This window comes from Mandrillus leucophaeus, unplaced genomic scaffold (assembly GCF_000951045.1).
Source record: "Mandrillus leucophaeus isolate KB7577 unplaced genomic scaffold, Mleu.le_1.0 Scaffold466, whole genome shotgun sequence".
NCBI lineage: Eukaryota > Metazoa > Chordata > Mammalia > Primates > Cercopithecidae > Mandrillus > Mandrillus leucophaeus.
Window position 1 is genome coordinate 1408278 of NW_012104987.1, and position 19049 is coordinate 1427326.

General features: G+C 39.7%; 1 protein-coding gene across 2 annotated transcripts in view; it reads right to left on the reverse strand.

The window, feature by feature from the left end:
• The window catches only part of CHRM3 (cholinergic receptor, muscarinic 3), a 559390-nt gene that overhangs the window by 274571 nt on the left and 265770 nt on the right, over positions 1 to 19049 (reverse strand). The window contains exon 4 of one of the 2 annotated variants that reach the window (XR_001007655.1): positions 13993 to 14055. The exons of the other annotated variant lie outside the window; for it this stretch is intronic. The gene's annotated coding sequence lies outside the window, so the exon portion shown is untranslated. The remainder of the gene's footprint in view (positions 1 to 13992; positions 14056 to 19049) is intronic. 2 annotated transcript variants of the gene reach the window in all.

The following is a 19049-nucleotide window of genomic DNA, read 5'->3' on the forward strand; positions in this document are numbered from 1 at the left end:
GGTGAGGAAACAAGATTAGAAAATTAGCTTGCTCAAGGTGGAATGGGGATTTGAACCAAGATCTATGTGCTTTAAAGCCCACATTTCTAACTTCATTGCCAGTGATTCTCAAATTTTCATGTGCCCATAAGTCACCCAAAGAACTTATTAGTTGCAGATTCGGACTCAGTAGGGCTAGGGGGTTGCAGGACGCAGAGGACGAGAGAGACCAGTACGGGTGAATACAGGAGGATATTTATTTTGAGGTATGCACTGGCTCAGTGGATTCACATCCAAAAAGCTGAGCCTCGAACAAAGACGGAGTGGGGCTTTTTATAAGCAGGCTTATAAAAGCAAAACAAAGGCCGTTAATCATACAGTGCATAACTTGGGGCCTTGCATAGCTGGTGGCCTTGTAGCTGCAGCGAAAGAAAAACAAGAACTGGCTAAACACAGACATTTGTAAAACAGTCATGCTTCGGAGGCCAGGGAAAGGAGTAACAGTAAAGGAATTTGTCTTTCTCTCTTTTTTTTCCTCTCAACCTTGCTCTGGAGGGGTGGGGTGGGGGGTGCTGTCTGGAGCTCATTCCTTTGGCCTTGGCTTTTCGGACAGAGTTATCTTGTAACTGTCCTTGAAGTGAGCTGCTGTGCGGAGGAAAATTTGTCTCTTTTTCTTTTTAACCCTTACTACAAGGGTGGGGTCTCAGACTCCGCATTTCCAACAAGCTTCTAGGTGATGCTGCTGCTGCTGATCCTTACACCACACTTTAGTACCAACTTCTCTACACTCCCCTCAGAAAGTGCTGGAGTCAGTCAGGCGACTCGCTGGAGTTCAACTCTAGGGGCTGGCCTGGGGAAGGGGAGAAGTGAGGAGAGAGGAATCCACAAGCTGTCTTAGCCAAGTCTACTATTCCATCTTTTCTGAACACCCCAACACCATTCTCTGTGCGAGGCTTTATTGCCTCCAGCTTTAAGTCATGCCTTCCTTGTTCTTGAATAAGAAGCGCAAACATTTTGAAGCAGAAACAACATTGTTTTGGGTAATACTTCATGACGTCTTTTGTACCGCACCCTCCTTTCTTCTGTCTAAGACACAATCCTATCTCCACCTACATTACTTGCCTTTCACAATGCCTTTCCTTAGTTCTTTCATTTGACACATCAGCTCATAGAAGCTATTCTTTAATTGTATCTAGCTTTCCATCATTAAGCATCAATCTGTATTAAATTTGTTTATAAAGAAACAAATAGAATATGTTAACTACTTTTTTCTAAGATGGGGATCTCCAACATAAGTTACACAAGCTGCAAATAAGGGTTTGATTAATTCATTTATTCATCCATTATTGTTCAACACCTGCTATGTGCCAGGCACTGAGCTAGGTTTGCTGTCATGAGCCTTATGATTCCATTTAGAAATCAAAACACATGATGTTATGCATATGTGTATACTTACATATTTACATATATTAATGCACACATATTTTATGCATATGTATTTACACATATTTACATATATTAATGTGTGATACTACAAAACACAGAATTTTATGTAATTGAATAAATTTACTTAGTTTTAACTTTTGTGCACCGATTCAGATGCTGTGTTATACTGTGGTAATTAATGTTGCTTCTCAGTATAAAATCTCATTACATTTAGTTAGCCTCTGCAGACATTTGCTCTTGTATGTTTCCATGCACACACAAAATCTCCTCTCACTTTCAGTGAAGTGAAACTGAATCCATTTTTATTAAATTTATCATTTCAAATGAAATGCTTGTCCCGGGCCACATTGTCAGGCTTTAACTGGCTTCTTCGTCTTACAAATTAAGTTTAAAGCTTTGCCTCCAAATCACAAATCACTTTCTCTCTCCAAATTTTCCTTAGAAAGTTACCAATTTCTGTGGCGGCAGAGTGAAGCCATTCCTCATGCTCACTCACACTTCTTTTTTCCCCTTTACTCTGGTTACTGTGTGCTAGGAGCTTGACATGCAATTTATTTTTATTCTCACAATAATCATGTCTGACAAAGTGCATCATTGTCTCCATTCTGCAGATAGAAACTAAGGCTTAGAGCAGTGAAATACTAACTGCTAACATGGGCAGGCCATGGCATATATGTAGCAGGCATTACACTACAAAATTTACAGTATCGTCATCCATTGCTCACCCTGCCTATAAGAAGAATCATTTAATTGTCTCCATGTTACAGAAGAAATGTGGAGGAGGAAGGGCTTAGTGCTTAACCCAAACTTACACATCAGTTACCGACAGAGCTGAGAGCCAAGTCCAGAGCCTGGGCTGTTGCACAGGACACCTCCCCGTTCACCTGATGAGAGTCCCACAGCTGGACAGAAGGTAGCAGGGTCAGGACACCGAGGGCTGTCTGAGATCAAAGACCCTGAGCTCAGTAACTGTGCACATGGCTTCTTTCTTCAGAACCATCCTTCTAAATCCAAAGGATGGCTGTAAATATTTACCTTATTTTAATTGGATGGAACACAGTGCCCTGCTGCCTAGCACCTTGTAGTTAGGAAAAGGAAAGTAATAATAATCCAATTATCTTTATCTCTTCACCCACCAGCATCTGTGCCATGAACTCTGCCTCTGTCCCTGCATCACCCAGGGAAAACCCACCCAATGTCCTTCTCCCGCACTCAAGATCTCTACTCCTGCAATAGTCCTCTTTCTCATCCATCCTCAGTTTATCCTTCCTTCCTGGGTTACTTCCACCATTTCACAAATAGGCTTTAATATCCCCTAGCTTAAAAAAGCCCTCACAGGGTCCCAGGTCCTGCGTCTTCCATTGTTCTGCAGCCCCTATCATACAATGTTTCTGCTCCCTTTTAAAACTGAGCTTACTTATGAGGTCATTCGTATCAACTGCCTCGAATTCCTAAATTCCAATTTTGCTTTTTAACTCATTTCAAATCAGACTTACATCTTTTCTATTGCCTTAGGTCCATCTGGGCAGTTAAAATACCACAAACTAAATAGCTTATAAACAACAGAAATGTATCACTCACAATTCTGGAGACTGGGAAGTCCATGATCAAGGCACAGCACATTTGGCGTCTGGTGAGGACTTGCTTTCTGGTTCATAGACGGTGCCTTTCACTGAGTACTCACATGATGAAAGGGGCAAAGAAGCCCCCTTGGGCCTCTTTTATGGGGGCACTAATCCCTTTTAACCTCCCAAAGGCCCTGTTTTCTCATACTACCACCTGGGGATTAGGATTTTAACATATGAATTTAGGGGAACAGAAACATTCAGACCATAGCACTGATGGCTGCAAACATTTCTATAATAAACATTGCATTACTCTTACAATCAAAATATATACAATGTGTATATATAATACACTATTATATATGACACTGTATATACACACATATAGATGGGTGTGTATGTATACCATAACCCAAAAATACTGTGACTCAATAAGACTATGGATATACGTCAATGTTATTAATGTTACTATCTATAATTCCTACACATCACTGACTCATGTATCAGTCATGTCCATTCTTCATTCTTGAGACCGAACATCTCAATCTGTTTGAATCTGCTTCCAGAAGATTTTATACAGATACAAATTTATCATCAAGTCAGCATGAGCTCTTCTGACTTACTGGTGACGCTGTGCCGGTACCTTCCACTGCCCCAGTTCCTTCCATGCTCATCCACTGAAAACAATCTATCAATTGACTTCCATTCCTTCCTCACATCATTGTTTGAGACAAAACTTAGCTTATCCTTGAAATCACCATATTCCCTTTAGCTCTCTCCTCTCCAGAATTCCCCCTCTTCCACTACCCAGATCCACGTGGAGGGGTGGGGCTGGCTCACCTCCACTGTCGGCTATTTCTAGATGAACTATTCGTGCATCCAACTGCTTATTCTCTTGTGTTGTCCACACTCTCTTGTTATACTTCCTCTCAAAACCACTTACATATCAGCAGTGCATTCTCTACCATGCAGGAGCTGCCTTTATCTGAGAGTCAGATAAAGATGTGCGCACAATGGCAATGAAGGGTGAAAAACCTCTAAGTCAGTGGCTCTCCAGGAGCAAAGAGAGAAAAACAAACTCAGACTTGGGGAAAAGGGAGCAAGAAGAGACATCCCACACATACTTTGAAGCATCAGTGAAAACTATTAAAGATAAGTCATGATTAATAACAGGAAGAGACACTCATGAGCTTGGGGGTGGATAGGGCAGAGCAGCCTCCTAGAGAATCTTTCTTTCAGGGTAGAGGGTAGAGTAGAAGTTAGGAAATGATGAGAAACGCAACTTGAGAATTAAGCAAAAATTAAATAACATGCCGAGGAAACTAGTTTCGTTTTTTCTTTTTAAGTCAGTGGGGACTCTGATTATTTCAAACTGTGAAATAGTTAATATTTACTGTGGGCTTACATTGTGCCGGTTACTATTTCCACAATACTCCTGTGAAGTAGGTGCAATTATTTTTTTCCATTTTGTATATAAGAAAACTGAGAGACATAGAAGCTAAGCAATTTTGAGCCAGTTAGGAAGTGGCTTAATTTGAATTATGATTACTTTTTTTTTTTTTTTTTTGGAGAAAGAATCTCGCTCTGTCGCCCAGGCTGGAGTGCTGTGGCACCATCTCGGCTCACTGCAAGCTCAGCCTCCTGGGTTCACACCATTCTCCTGCCTCAGCCTCCTGAGTAGCTGGGACTACAGGCACCCGCCACCACACCCGGCTAATTTTTTTGTGTTTTTAGTAGAGACGGGTTTCACTGTGTTAGCCAGGATGGCATCGATCTCCCGACCTCGTGATCTGCCCGCCTCGGCCTCCCAAAGTGCTGGGATTACAGGCGTGAGCCACTGCGCCCAGCCGATTACATTTTCATTTCAGAATGATAAAGGGATGTTTCTCATTTTTGAATTGTACCTAGGGTAGAGATATGGAGAAGTAGGGAGAAGCAGAAGACCTCGGTTTTGCTATTCTGGTTTTGGGAGTATAGGGTGAAAAGCCATGTGGAGTTGTCCAGCTGGAGATACAGATGTGGACTAGGGGAAAATGTCTAAGCTGAGGTACAGCTTTGTGTCACTGGACTGAAGGTTGAGTTAAGCAAAGGAAAAAGGAAAAAATCTGAACCAAAGTTTGGGGGGTGGGAAGGGAAGGAAATAATCAGTTTAGCAGTAGATAAAAGAAGAAAAGGAAAAAAAGAGAAAGAAGAAAAGAAGGAGAGGAAAAAATGAGAAAGACGCCGATGAGATTAAAGAGGAGATTCAAGAAGAGAGAGGTTCCTTCGAATCCAAGAAAAGAGAGAATTTCAAAAAAGTCAATAGTAACGAAATTTACAGAGGAGTCAAGAAAGTTAAGGACCAAAGATTCTTGAGGGTTTATCAACGAGAAGGTCTTTACTCATTCTGGCAACCACAGTTGGAGCGATGTGGTGAAACTGCAGTGGGTGGAGGAGGTGAAGGGAAGATGATGAAATTGAATTGGATAAGTGGGGTCATGGATGGTGACAGAGAGAGAAGGCAGGTGAGACTGAAATCAATGGAGAGCCTAAGAGGAGGTGTTTGTGTTTTCTTTATAAACCAAACATTTAAATATGAAAGACAAATAATCAAAAGAATTAAAAAGTATGAAGACACAGGAGAGGGCAAATATAAAACCAATGCACAAAGGGATAAGATCCAGATTTCTTCGTGGCGTCTTCTGAGTCTATCCTTTCCTCACTCCCGTGGGTAGTTTTCCTTGTTTAGTCCTTCATCTCTTCTTACCACAGAAGAGTGACATATCTATGCATTTCCCCACTCTCGGTCAGTTTCCACATATTGTTGCCCAGTTAATTTTCCTTAATGTTATTCCTCTACTCAAGCTCTTTCAGTGTTATTCTGTTACTTTTAGTGTAAAATCGAAGTTCCTTAAGATACACAAAGTCATTCTCACTCTGGCCTTGCCTGCCTTTCCTCATCCTTATAACTCACACACCCACATCCACACACATCACAACTCTGAAGCTATCACTTGCATTCAAATTCCTACCCATGATCCCTTGCAGTACCCTCTTTGTGCCTATATAAATCCTGCCCTTTCTCAAGTCTCATATTATATCACCTTCTTATAGACGGCTATCTCTATGTCCCTGAAGCCACATATTACCTTTTATTCTACCTTAGCATGCCAATTAACATGTCATTTCCATGAACATTTTCCAACAGTGCTTATATGTGCCTATCACTGTGAAAAACATCCAAACGTGCTAATGATATAGACCATGATAACTTGGTCACGTGACTTCTATCCAGCATAATCCTTAACAGCCATAGCATTTTAAAAAAATATGTGTATAGCTTGTCATTAATACTGGACTGCAAGCTCTTCTTTCATACACATAGGCTGTGTATTAAAGCATTAGAACAGATCAGCTACATGGTCCATTTGGAGAACATATAACAGGAATTGAATAAGTATTCTGCTGAAAGGACATGTCAAAATTGGATAGGGTTTGCAGTCTCACAACACTAAGAAATTGTGTAAATTGAATTTTATTTTTTTTCTGTGATACTCTAGATTGTGAATATTGCACATGCATTGCCTTTTCCTTTGGTCAAATTATAAGTTCTTTTTTTCAAAGCATTCTTCTATGTGCTTTGAACTTATTTCTCCTTACATTTGCATGGATTGTGCATGTTGTTTAGTACAAATGTTATGCTTTAATTTTCAAGTCCGTTTCCAAAACTTTTTCACTGTAAGCCCAAGAACTCTCTCATTTCTCTTGGAATGTAACTTAATTTCTCCATGTTATGGAACTATGTTAAAAACTCTCTTTTAGTTAAAAAGTACCACCCACAAACTTTGAAGCTGTATTTTTATGAAAGTAACCACCTCTATTATTTCACGTGACTACTCCCGGTTCTCTATGGCTGTTCTTTAGTTATATTTTTTTTGTAGCCATTCCATTATAGTTACTTTATTTTTGATGTCCATATTTTGATACTATTTTTGTTTTTGATATAAACACTATTCTATAATACATTTTGATACCTTAACCTTTCCTAGCTTTTCTGCATTGTGTTTGTTTGGTGTTTTTTTGTTTTTCATCACATAGGTATTTGTTTCCCAAAAGTTTCTTTAACTTAAACGTACCATCTATTATTTTGTTTTATTTTTTGTTTCTGGTTTGGATTTTCTTTTCCTTTCAGTCCACATGTTCCTTTGGCAATTTAAGGATTGCTTCTTTAAAATGCATTGTTTTCATCTGGGCCATCTGAAAAGTTGAATTTTGGTTTTTAATCTGTCATCATATAATGTACTACAATATCACTGGAGGACTACTGTGTTTACTATCTCCACTGAATGTGCCATTTTGAATCTAACTATAAGGCTTCCCACATGTTGTCCCACAGTATCCTGGTGTTCAAGAGAGAAGCCAGTACCCTCAAACTCCAGCGGCTGGCAGGACTTGGGCAGGGGCCCTAGTCCTCAGAGGCAGGCATAGCTGAGTGCATCTGGTGCTGTGCTTAAGGTCTAGTCCAGCTGCAAATACGGTGGAGACACTTGGCTCCTGCTGCTCTTCTGTGATACTCTGAGCACAGCTGAGGGGGTTCTGCCATTCAGATATCAAGTTCAGTGCCTATCACAGACAAGGAGCCATGAGTTGATGGAGGAAGTAGCGGTACAGGTTGAACAGCAGGGAGCATGGTGTTCAACGGAGAAGAGGAGGGGTGGGAAGGCCAGGCTGGGAATTCCTGCTGAAGACAGCTGTCCCAAGCAGGGACCACCTCTCTGTCTTCATATCAAGCCAATACTTGGGTCCAGTCCCCAGGCCATGGGACCGTGCCTTGGCCCTGTGTATCACAGTTTTGTTACTCATGGTGCAGTCAGCTTCATCAAAGTGCATCAGCTTCATCTGAAAGCTTGTCAGAAATACAAAGGCTCATCAGCCCTTCTGAATCAGAATCTGTATTTTAATGGTGACTGTATGCACATGAGTGTTTGAAAAGCACCGTGTCAAAGGATCTACTCTGGCCTTCTTCTCATCTCTCTCATCACAACCCTCTCCAAGGGACAGGCCGATGAGAATTTTGGTTCCTTCTAGACCAAGTTTCACACAACCAGGTCCTTCAAATTCTTTGCCCTAAAGCTCACAGTCCACCCCCATTTAAGGCATAGAATAATCTTTCACTGATGCATTCCCATTGTGCACCTGGAACCCAAATACATTTGTGATCAAGGGAGAGGCATGAGGACATGGCGAGAAGCTGTTTGGGCTTTCAGGCTGAGAGTCCACATGCAGGCTCTGAGGCTGAGGACCCTGGGGGAACAGGACTGAGCCAGGGATGGGAAGAGGGGTGGGTGGGAAATGGGTGTAGACCTAGGACCTTCAATTGCACTTTTGTTCCTAGTCACTTAGTCTATTATCTACTTGTTCTTACAAAGCATCAAGGATTGAGTCCGCTTCTGTCCATTTGCAGCTGATATGTTCTTTTAGTGATTTCAAGCTATGTGCAGGGTGAGGGCTATAAAAACATTTATGCCTTCTAAGAATTTTTCAAATACTTGATACTAAAAGGTTAGGATGGGTTCCAAAATCATTTGCCTTATCCCAAGAGGTTTCAACATTACATTTGTCAATGAAAGAAAGTAATAGCTGTTAGAATCTTTAAACATAATTTCAATTACAGGAAACTTCTGAATGGCTATAAAATAGGTTTTTACATTTTCTGTCATCTACTTGTTCTTACAAAGCATCACACAGTGACTATCAAGACTTTGATGAAAGGAAAACCATATAGTAAATATCAAAAGCCTTAAAAATGTGTGTACCATTTGATCAAGGAATTTCATTTCTGGGACTATATTCTAAGGAAGATATTCAGGGATATGTGTAGAAAGTTATTAACAATGATTTTCATCAATATTAATTTTTAACACGGAATACTGGAAATGATCAGGAATATTTATGTATGTTATAGAATATTATGCACATTTTCTGTGAATATAAATATAATGGTATTTAAAAAGAATGTTTAGTGATGTAGCAAAATGTTAGAGCAGAAAATAAATTTACAAAACCAAATAAAAGACTTTGATAAGACCATTGATCAAGAATTACAGGTCATCATTTCTATATACCTGATAATATAAATTTATACAAATTTCTGCTTCTCATTACAATCTTTGAAAAGATTTTATTTGGAAGTTCTATATAAATTCAATACTTAGTATTCCTCCCAATGCTTTTATTTTCTCTTCTTTTAATACCAAGGATATAAACTAAATTTCTTTCACAAAATTTCATATAGATACTCCAAAATCCTATGTAATGTGCCATCCAAATATTGCCATTTTATGTACAGAATAAAGTGGAAAAGGGTAAGAAGTATGTGGCCAGCCACACACAGCTGATGAAGAAAAGCTGAGGTACGCAAGGCAGGCAGGGTTGGGAGGGATACTATACTGCACCTTATATGTAGTGTGTTTTTGGATCACAAGAATCTACTACTTCTGACTTTTATTAGATGCACATTCTTTAATAAAGAGGGTGCCCTTCCTTTGCACAATTTTAAAAACAGATTTTTCTCCTCAACAGATCAGCTTCAATTTTTTTTAACATTTTCCTAACATATGATTATCATCTTCCAAAGACCCAAAAGTGCTGTCAATGTGACAGAAATCAGAATGTAAATATTTTACAAACAGCTGTCAAATCTCAATCGGCAGCAAACAAAAAACCCCGGAATTGCTGTAATCTATCCACGAGGCGATATCATTTAATTGACAGATAAGACGATTTTCTAGTTTTCCTCTTCCTGTCAGTATTTTTAATACATTAACACCATGTGCCATTCTGGATAGTCACTGTGACAATTCCCTTGAAGAAAGAATAAACTCTGAAATGCGCTAAGGGAAATGCCTGGCATAGGGACGGACTTTTGTTTCACAGGGTATTTTTCACAGTCATTGTTATCTGGAATGTTTGTTACTAACATGGATTAAACACTGGCATCAAGGGAATATTGTCATGCCCATAAAAACAGGGAAAATTTTGCTCTTAGCAGTTCAATAATTTATTATTTCATTCCTTCGGGCCTTCATTCAACAAACATTTCTCATTGTGCATGTGCCAGGTTTAGCCAATAAATCTATGTGAGATCCAAAGAATGGAGCCCTGTCACCCAACATCATAGATCAGAAATGTCACTGAGTAAAGATCCCTGAAACAGTCCCACCCAAGGATTTACTGCTATTTTCTATTTATACCTCTGTCTGTCCTCTGTTCTTCCTATATTGTTTCTTCATCTTTTTCTTTCTCTGTTTTTCTTTTTTGCTTTTTTGAGACGGAGTCTAGCTCTGTCACCCAGGTTGGAGTGCAGTGGCTCCATCTCGGCTCACTGCAAGCTTCGCCTCCTGGGTTCACGCCATTCTCCTGCCTCAGCCTCCCAAGTAGCTGGGACTACAGGTGCCAGCCACCATGCCTGGCTGATTTTTTGTATTTTTTAGTAGAGACAGGGTTTCACTGTGTTAGCCAGGATGGCCTTGATCTCCTGACCTCATGATCCGCCCGCCTCGGCCTCCCAAAGTGCTGGGATTACAGGCGTGAGCCACCGCGCCCTGCCTTTTTTTTTTTTTCTTCCCGTCTAAGCAAAAGACACACTGGGAACCTCTATAAGAACTGCTTAATTTCTTTTAGGATATTTAACATAGGGTATTTTCTGACTCTATATTCATTTACTCAACAAACATTTACTAAACTTCTTGCAGGGGCAGGCATTGTTGTAAGTATGGTGGTTCTGGCAGTGAAGAAAACAGACAAGGCCCTGCCCTCATGGAGCTTAGATCATATTATAAACAGGTGCGACAGATTCATCACGTCTTACCTAAATCCCTTAAATGACATATGTAAGTATTTTGTCCATAAGGGGTTATTTTCATATGCCTTAAGAAATAAAACTTCCAGTTTCTGAAGGGAATTAAACCTGGGTGTCCGAGATGGTGGTTATTTAGAGAGAGTGGTTAGGAGAGGTCTTGGCAGTTGAGATTTGACTGGAAGGGTCAAGTAGTAAGAAGAGCCAGGGGCTCAGTGCCAGGCCCCCGAGGGCGAAGAACAAAGAGAAATATTCAATAAATAAAGACAGGGAGACTTGGAGTATAGGAAGAAAGAGAGAAAAGTACAAGTAGAAACCAGATCATATCAGATTTATAAGTCATGTTAATGCATTTGGATTTGATTCTAAATGTAGGGGAAGGAATTGAAGGATTTTGAGCAGGTCTCAAATAGGAGAATAACATGATCTGACAGAGGCTTCCCAAAGCAGACGCTGGCTGTGACAGAATGTAATTTTGTGTGGTAAGAATGAAAACCATGTTGACTAACATGAAGCTAATGCCATCGTCCAGGCAAGACAAGATGATGGCTTGGAGTAGAGTCATAACAAAAGAGACAAGGGATTCAGGATGTATTTGGAAGAAATAAAAGGAAAACGAAAATAACTGGTCACTCTTAGGTTCAATGGACAGAAATAAACTGTTGCTTTGAATAGATACCAGAGTATTTCCCTGCATTAGCAATGGAGACCCAAGAAGGTAAGCTAGTATTTTGTACTAACAGCATATCAGAATACCTTATACCATCAATTTACAAATAAGCAGCAAAGGTCCAGAGAGGTGAAATGGCTTTTTGTAATGCCAAAAATTGCTGGGCTGTCCCCTGCATTTCCAGTCCCTTATTTTCCAGCCAAAAGATTTTTCCATTATCCAGTTCCCCCATCCCCCCAAGTCGGCTCAGTGCCTTATGCAATGCCTTGTATAACTTTCTTCAGAAAGAAATTTCATTATGTGACTTAGTTTTTAAGCTATATATGTATATTTTTTCTGAACCAAGTCAATAAGAGTGAATTAATGAAGATAGTTAGGCAGAGAATATTTAATTCTATGATTGTTGGGTAAAAGCTGAGTTTTGGTGACCATATTTTGACCATTAGTTCTAGACATTTATTTCAAAAAAAAAAAAAAAAAGAAAATAAGATGCTCAGAATTAATATTTCCTTTACCAACTTTCATAGGCAATTCCAATATAAACTGATTCTCCCAAATCAGATCTTGTTTTCCTCTTTTCCTTTTATTTTCTTTTTTCCCCTTTTCTTTCTTTTCTTTCTTTCTTTCTTTCTTTCTTTCTTTCTTTCTTTCTTTCTTTCTTTCTTTCTTTCTTTCTTTCTTTTTCTTCTTTCTTTCTTTCTTTGTCTCTCTCTCTCTCTCTATCTTTATTCCTTTCTCTCTCTCTCTCTCTCTGTCTTTCTCTCTCATTTCTGTTATACAGGAACAGACTCAGTTTACTTAGTTTTACAAATGGAAAATATAATAGAAAGTCTGTGCTATTGAAGAGTATTGTAGTCAAAGAGTTACTGAGCTGACAATGCCCACTGCCTAACTGTAAAATGTAATCAGCAAAATAAGCTCCTGGAACCAGGCTGTCAGGGCCAGCATTGAGGCAGCTGTGTACAGGGATCAGCCTCTGACAGGTCCAAGTTCAAATCTCACCTGTGCCAGTTACTACCATAGGACAAGTTTCACAGGACAAAGTTCTTCACATCTTAGAGCCTGTTTCCTCGTACATCAAATGGGAATAAAAATACTCGACTTAATAGTACTACTGTGGTGTTTAAGTAAGATAGGGTAACGTGTCTAGCATGATATCCAGATATAAATGTTACTGAATCAGCTAAGGCTCCATTTGGCTCTGAGTGTCAGCAAACCTAATAAGCTCGTCTAAATTAGGGACTGTATGTGTCTCATGAAACAAGACATCTGATGGTGGGCTTGCAAGAGCTCAAGCTCATTTTATCTTCCCACTCCAGTATCTCCAGTTCGGCTTTTGTTGCTGTGATTGCAAGAAGGGGTGGGGGTGGGGGCGTGACTTCCTGATAGAAGGATGGGATAGGAACAAAGGAAAAAACATTTGAAGAGGAATCTCCTCTTGAAAGACTCTCCCCAGGGACCAAGACTGAGAGCTCATTGGCTGGAGCAGAGTCACATGGCCACAGAAAGAGAATCTGGGAAGATGAGAATATTTTTTAGCTGGGCGCTTTGCTGTCCTTACAACATCAAGATTTTATTAGGAAGGAAGAGGGTAGTGATAGGATTTGGCTCTGTGTCCCCACCCAAATCTCATCTCGAATTGTAATCTCCACGTGTTGAGGGAGGGGCCCGGTGGGAAGTGATTGGATCATGAGGGCCGTTTCCCCCATGCTGTTATTATGATAGCAAAGGAGTTCTCATGAGAGCCTTTGGTTTTAAAAGTGGCAGTTTCCCCTGCACTCTCTCTCCCACTCTGCTGTCACTATGTAAGACATGCCTTGCTTCCCCTTCGCCTTCTGTCATGATTATAAGTTTCCTGAGGCCTCCCCAGCCATGTAGAACACAATTAATAAATTACCCTTTTGTTTATAAATTACCCAGTTTCAAGTAGTGTCTTTATAGCTGTATGAGAACAGACTAATATAGGGAGATTGGATTTAAGGTAGGATGTTAGCAGTGTTTGCTGGATAGATAAAACATTATTAAGGATAACATCTAAGAAAGATTGAGCTTTTCCACAGTGTTGTTGTTTATGTTCACAATCGTATTTGTACAGCATTCTGAAGAAAGGCAATCTAAATCAAAGGATACTTCTTAAGCTTCTAAGAATTAGACAAGCTACACGATCCTATATATGTACTAATAATTCAAACATTTTGCAATATTTCAAAAAATTCCACATTGCTACAGTTAAACACAAATGTGCTTTTGAAATAAAGTTAACTTATTTCAAATCTCAATCAACATGCCTTTATTTCCATTTTTAAACTGATGAGAAAATGAACACACTTAGCTTTATTAAGACACAAAAAATTGAGTATGACTAATGGTAACAACTGTACATCATGTTGAAAACACCAACTTATAAATTCTTATTCCTTATTAATCTGTTCTCACAGATTGGGCCATCAATTCCCCTTTCCAAGGAAATAGCTCAACTGGAAAAAGGATCTTACCTTATTGTACCTTAGCTGAAGTTCTGAGTGTCATTTTTTTGGCCGCTAATCACAATAAAAGTGCTAGAAAAGAAAAACAACAAAAAAAGATGGTATTAACAAATAACCAGGACCCTGAGAAAGAGAACATCAATAGGTTACACAACACGAGTAGAGGCAATCAAAAAAAAATTACAGAATTTTTGAGTCGGAAGTGATTTCTTGGATCATGGTGCCTAACCTCATGTACCTGAAGAGGATGGAGAGGGTCAGAGAAGTTAAGGTACCTGTCACTGGAAAAGAAATGTATCTATTGACTTCCTCATTCTACAGCTCCTCACGTCCTACCTGCCTAAGCTCCAGTTGCAAGGAAGGGAGATAGAGTGAGAATAAAAATAAAGAAGTTGCTCATCTCTTCATTTTACACGTAAGTGATGAATTGCCTTCTTCTCTTAGCAAATTGGCTAGTACGGTCTGTGTTCAACAAGTATTCCAGTTTCTATCTTCTCCCAGACACTACTCAAAATACATGCATACAGTGATCTTACAGTTAACCCAATCTCATACAGGAAGAAAATGCAATCTTCATGAAAATCCCCTAACTCCACTTCAGACACTAAGTGTACTGAGCCTGATAGCGAGGCCAGAATCTTGGAAAAGCACCTCCATTAGAAGGTTAACCTAGAGAAAGAAAAAGAAGTGCCAGGCTTTGCAGAAGTACCGGTGAACTGTGTCACTGTGAAGGATGTGGCTGAATTCAGAGGGTCATGAAGGGATGGGAAATGCTATGGAAGAACTTGAGGATAAGATCCCCTGATAAGGTGTAGTTGAATTTTTTAAAGGAGGACCTTGAAGTTTGCACAGCACGGTGATGGTGACACCAAATGGAAAGAGGACCGAGAAGAGACCATGAGGGAAGAAGTAAAAGGATCCTAGAGGTGCATGTGGAGGGATTTTCTCAGCAAGTCAGAGAGGAGCCTAGTGAAACCTCTGTGAGTGTCATCTGTGACAAGATCAGCACAGAGATGGAGAGCAAACTTCGAGAGAGTATTACAGCAATTGGATATGTAATTGAGAATTTAAAAATAGATTTGTATTTTACATGTTTCTAAAAGTATTAATATGCAAAGGATTTGGGGGAAAAGAGTAATTGCTCCTTCATCAGTTTGAGAAACACATTTATGCTCGCGAGCATTGGTCCTCTGCTGCCCTCATATCCCTTCTTCCTCTCTTTAGTGCCTCCCTCTCCTGCTATTGCTTGCCATGTTGGAACTGTCAATCACCGGATCCTCTCCCACTTTCAGCAATGGAGGGCATCTGACTCAAGCAAGGCCTCTCAGACTCCTCCTCTACCAAGATCCCCTTCCCCCCTGCCGCCCTCCCCTGGCCCTCCCTATCTGAGAAGTGTGTCTTATGGAAGGAAGGGCTGGAGCTATCATTCCATGAAATGCATGCACTTTATACCCTGGGGTGGAAAACTGAGGTCGAGGGGGTAAGTTACCATGGGTCACAACTTGAAATTAGCTCTGCCTGACTCTTTCCACTAGCTGCCTTGCCTCTCTTACATAGCAGCACATTCTCAGGAAATAATATCTGTGTACCTAGAATTTCAAGAGTAAACTCAACCATATCAATACTCTCATTCCTACTACAGGAAATGAGGGTAAGTTATCAAACAACACTTCAGTGCGAGGATGGAGTCATTTCTCTCCCTCATCTCTATCTAACAAATAGACATTTTCTACTATTTAGGGCATGCTGATGAGCACACAATTCATCTTCCACTGCTAATATCCCTGTAACATCTAATGAGTCAAAGGGCAAGTACTCAGTTAATTCCATTTAACCATGTGTCAGTCATCTCACAGAAACCCATTGTCTTGTACATAGTAGGTGCTCAGAAAATATTTACAGGGGATTTTTTCATTAAAAGTAATAAATGCCCATTATTACAAACACATTTGACTAATTTACAATTAGGAGTCCCAACATGGCCTACATGTTGAAATTCAGATCATTTTAAATAGGTAAATATATTATACAAAATTAAGTAGCACCATTAATGTTAAAACAGACATAAACACAACTCAATTATTGAAGTGTCTACTAATATCAATATCTTGTTCACTAAAAGAATGGGGAGACAATAAATGAGATTGAACATCTTGAAGTTTCTCTGATTAAATTTCTCTAGTATCAGATTCAGAAAGACATTCATTCTGAAAACAAGCAAAGGAATTGGCTTTCATCCTAGCTGCAGATTCATTCTATTGAAAATTAATTGCATGTAACATTCATTTAGAGATGAGGTTCAAATATCTAAGTACAGATGACAGTCTTCTCCAAAACCCAGTAAACATGGCTCAAAGGTCACATAATCAAAATAAGATTGGCAATTCCAGAGAATGCTGTCCTAATTATATAGTTAGCCAAAGAAAGAAGAAAACAAAACTAGAGACAGAATAATTATGGAAGGCCAGATGACAGGCTTCTTTCAACAGGTCAAAAAAAGTTACTCTGATTTATGATGTCCATAAAAAAGGTAAGATATTTTGCTAACCTCTTTAAAGTAGTACTGGCATGCCTTGGAAATACTGTGGTTTTGGTTTCACACCACCACAATAAAGTAAGTCACACACATTTTTTGGTTTCCCAGTGCATATAAAAGTTATGTTTACACTATATTGTCATCAATTAGATGTGCAATAACATTACGTCCAAGAAAGCAATGTACATCCCTTAATTAAAAATACTTTATTGCTAAAAAATACTAACAATCATCTGAGCTTTATAGAGTTATATATATAATTTTTTTTTTTTTTGGTGGCGGGTTTACCTCAATGTTGATGGGTGCTGACTGATTAGGGCGGTGGTTGCCAAAAGCTGGGGAGGCTGTGGCAGTTTCTTCAAATAAGAAACAATGAAGTTTGCTGCAGTGATTGACTCTTTCTTTTGTAACAGATTTCTCTGTAGCGTGTGATGCTATACATCACATTCTCAAGTAGCATGTGATACTGTTTGACAGCATTTTGTCCACAGTAGAACTTCTTTTAAAATTGGAACCAATCCTCTCAAAGGCTGCTGCAGCTTCTTTAACTAAGTTATTGTAATATTCTAAATCCATTGTGGTCATTTTAACAATATTCACAGTATCTTCACCAAGAGTTAATTCCATCTCAAGAAAATGACTTTCTTTGCTAATCCGTAAGAAGCAACTCCTCCTCCAGGTTTTATCACGAGATAGTAGCACTCAGGCCCATCTTCAGGCTCCACTTTAAATTCTAGTTCTCTTGCTGTTTCTACCACAATGGTATTTATTCTTTCTTCATTGACGTATTGAACTCCTCAAAATCATCCATGAGGGTTGAAATCTACTTCTTCAAACTCCTGCTAGTGTTGATATTTTTACCTCCTTCCAAGAATCATGAATGTATTTAACAGCATCTAGAATGGTGAATCCTTTCTAGAAGGTTTTCAACTGACATTGCCCAGATCCATCAAAAGAATCTATGGCAGCTATAGCTTTATGAAATGTATTTCTTAAAATAATAAGACTTAAAAGCCAAAATTGCTCCTTGATTCATGGGCTGCAGAATGAATGTTATATTAACAGGCGTGCAAACAACATTAATATCCTCCTTGTATGCCTACATGAGAGCTATTGGATTACTAGATGCATTGTCAATGAATAGTAATATTTTTAAATGAATCTTTTTCTGAGCAGTAGTTCTCAACAGTAGGCTTAAAATATTCAGTACACCAGGCTGTAAACAGATGCATTGTCATCCAGGCTTTGTTATTCCATTTATAGAGCACAGGCAAAGTAGACTTAACGTAAGTCTTCAAGGTCCTAGGATTTTTGAAATAATAAATGAATACTACCTTCAACTTAACTAGCAGCTTCATTAGCTCCTAATAAGCAAGTCAGCCTGTCCTTTGAAGCTTGAAAGCCAGACCTTGACTTCTTTCTAGCTATGAAAGTCCTAGATGGCATCTTCTTCCCACAGAAGGCTGCTCGGTCTACCCTGAAAATCTGCTGTTTAGTGTTGCTACCTTCATCAATGATCTGCACTTGCTACTTCACCTTGTAATTTTATATTATATAGACAGCTTTTGTCCTTAAACCTCATGGATCAACCTCTGCTAGCTTCACATTTTTCTTCTGCAGCTTCCTTTGCTCTCTCCGCTTTCACAGAATTGAAAAGAGTTAAAGCCTTGCTCTGGATGAGGCTATGGCTTAAGGGAATCTTGTGGCTGGCTGGATCTTCTAGCCAGGCCACTCAAACCTTCGCTGTATCAGCAATAAGGCTGTTTTGCCTTCTTATCATTTGTGTTTTCACTGGAGTAGCACTTTTCATTCCCTTCATGAACTTTTCCTTTGCATTCACAACATGGCTGTTTGGTGCAAGAGGCATCGCTTTCAGCCTGTCTCAGATTTCCACATGGCACCCTCGCTCAGCTTCGTTATTTCTAGTTTTTGATTGAGACATGTAACTCTTCCTTTCACTTGAACACTTAGAGGCTGCTGTAAGGTTATTAATTGGCCTAATTTCAATATTGTTGTGAATCAGGAAATGGGGTGGAGCGCAAGGAGAGGAAAAGAGATAAATGCGTGGTTGGTGGAGAAGTCAGAACACATTCATTAATAACATTTATCAGTTAAGCTTGTCATTTTATATGGGAGTGGTTTACGGCATCTCAATACAATTATAACAATAACCTCAAAGATCACTGATCCCAGATCACCATGTCAGATATAATAATAATTAAAAAGTTTGAAATACTACACCAATTACCAAGGCTGGGCGCAGTGGCCCACGCCAGTAATCCCAGCACTTTGGGAGGCCGAGGCGGGCAGATCACGAGGTCAGGAGATCGAGACCATCCTGGCTAACACAGTGAAACCCCGTCTTTACTAAAAGTACAAAAAACTAGCCGGGCGTGGCGGCGCCTGTGGTCCCAGCTACTCAGGAGACTGAGGCAGGAGAAAGGCGGGAACCCGGGAGGCGGAGCTTGCAGTGAGCTGAGATGGCGCCACTCACTCCAGCCTGGGTGACAGAGCGAGACTCCGCGAGACT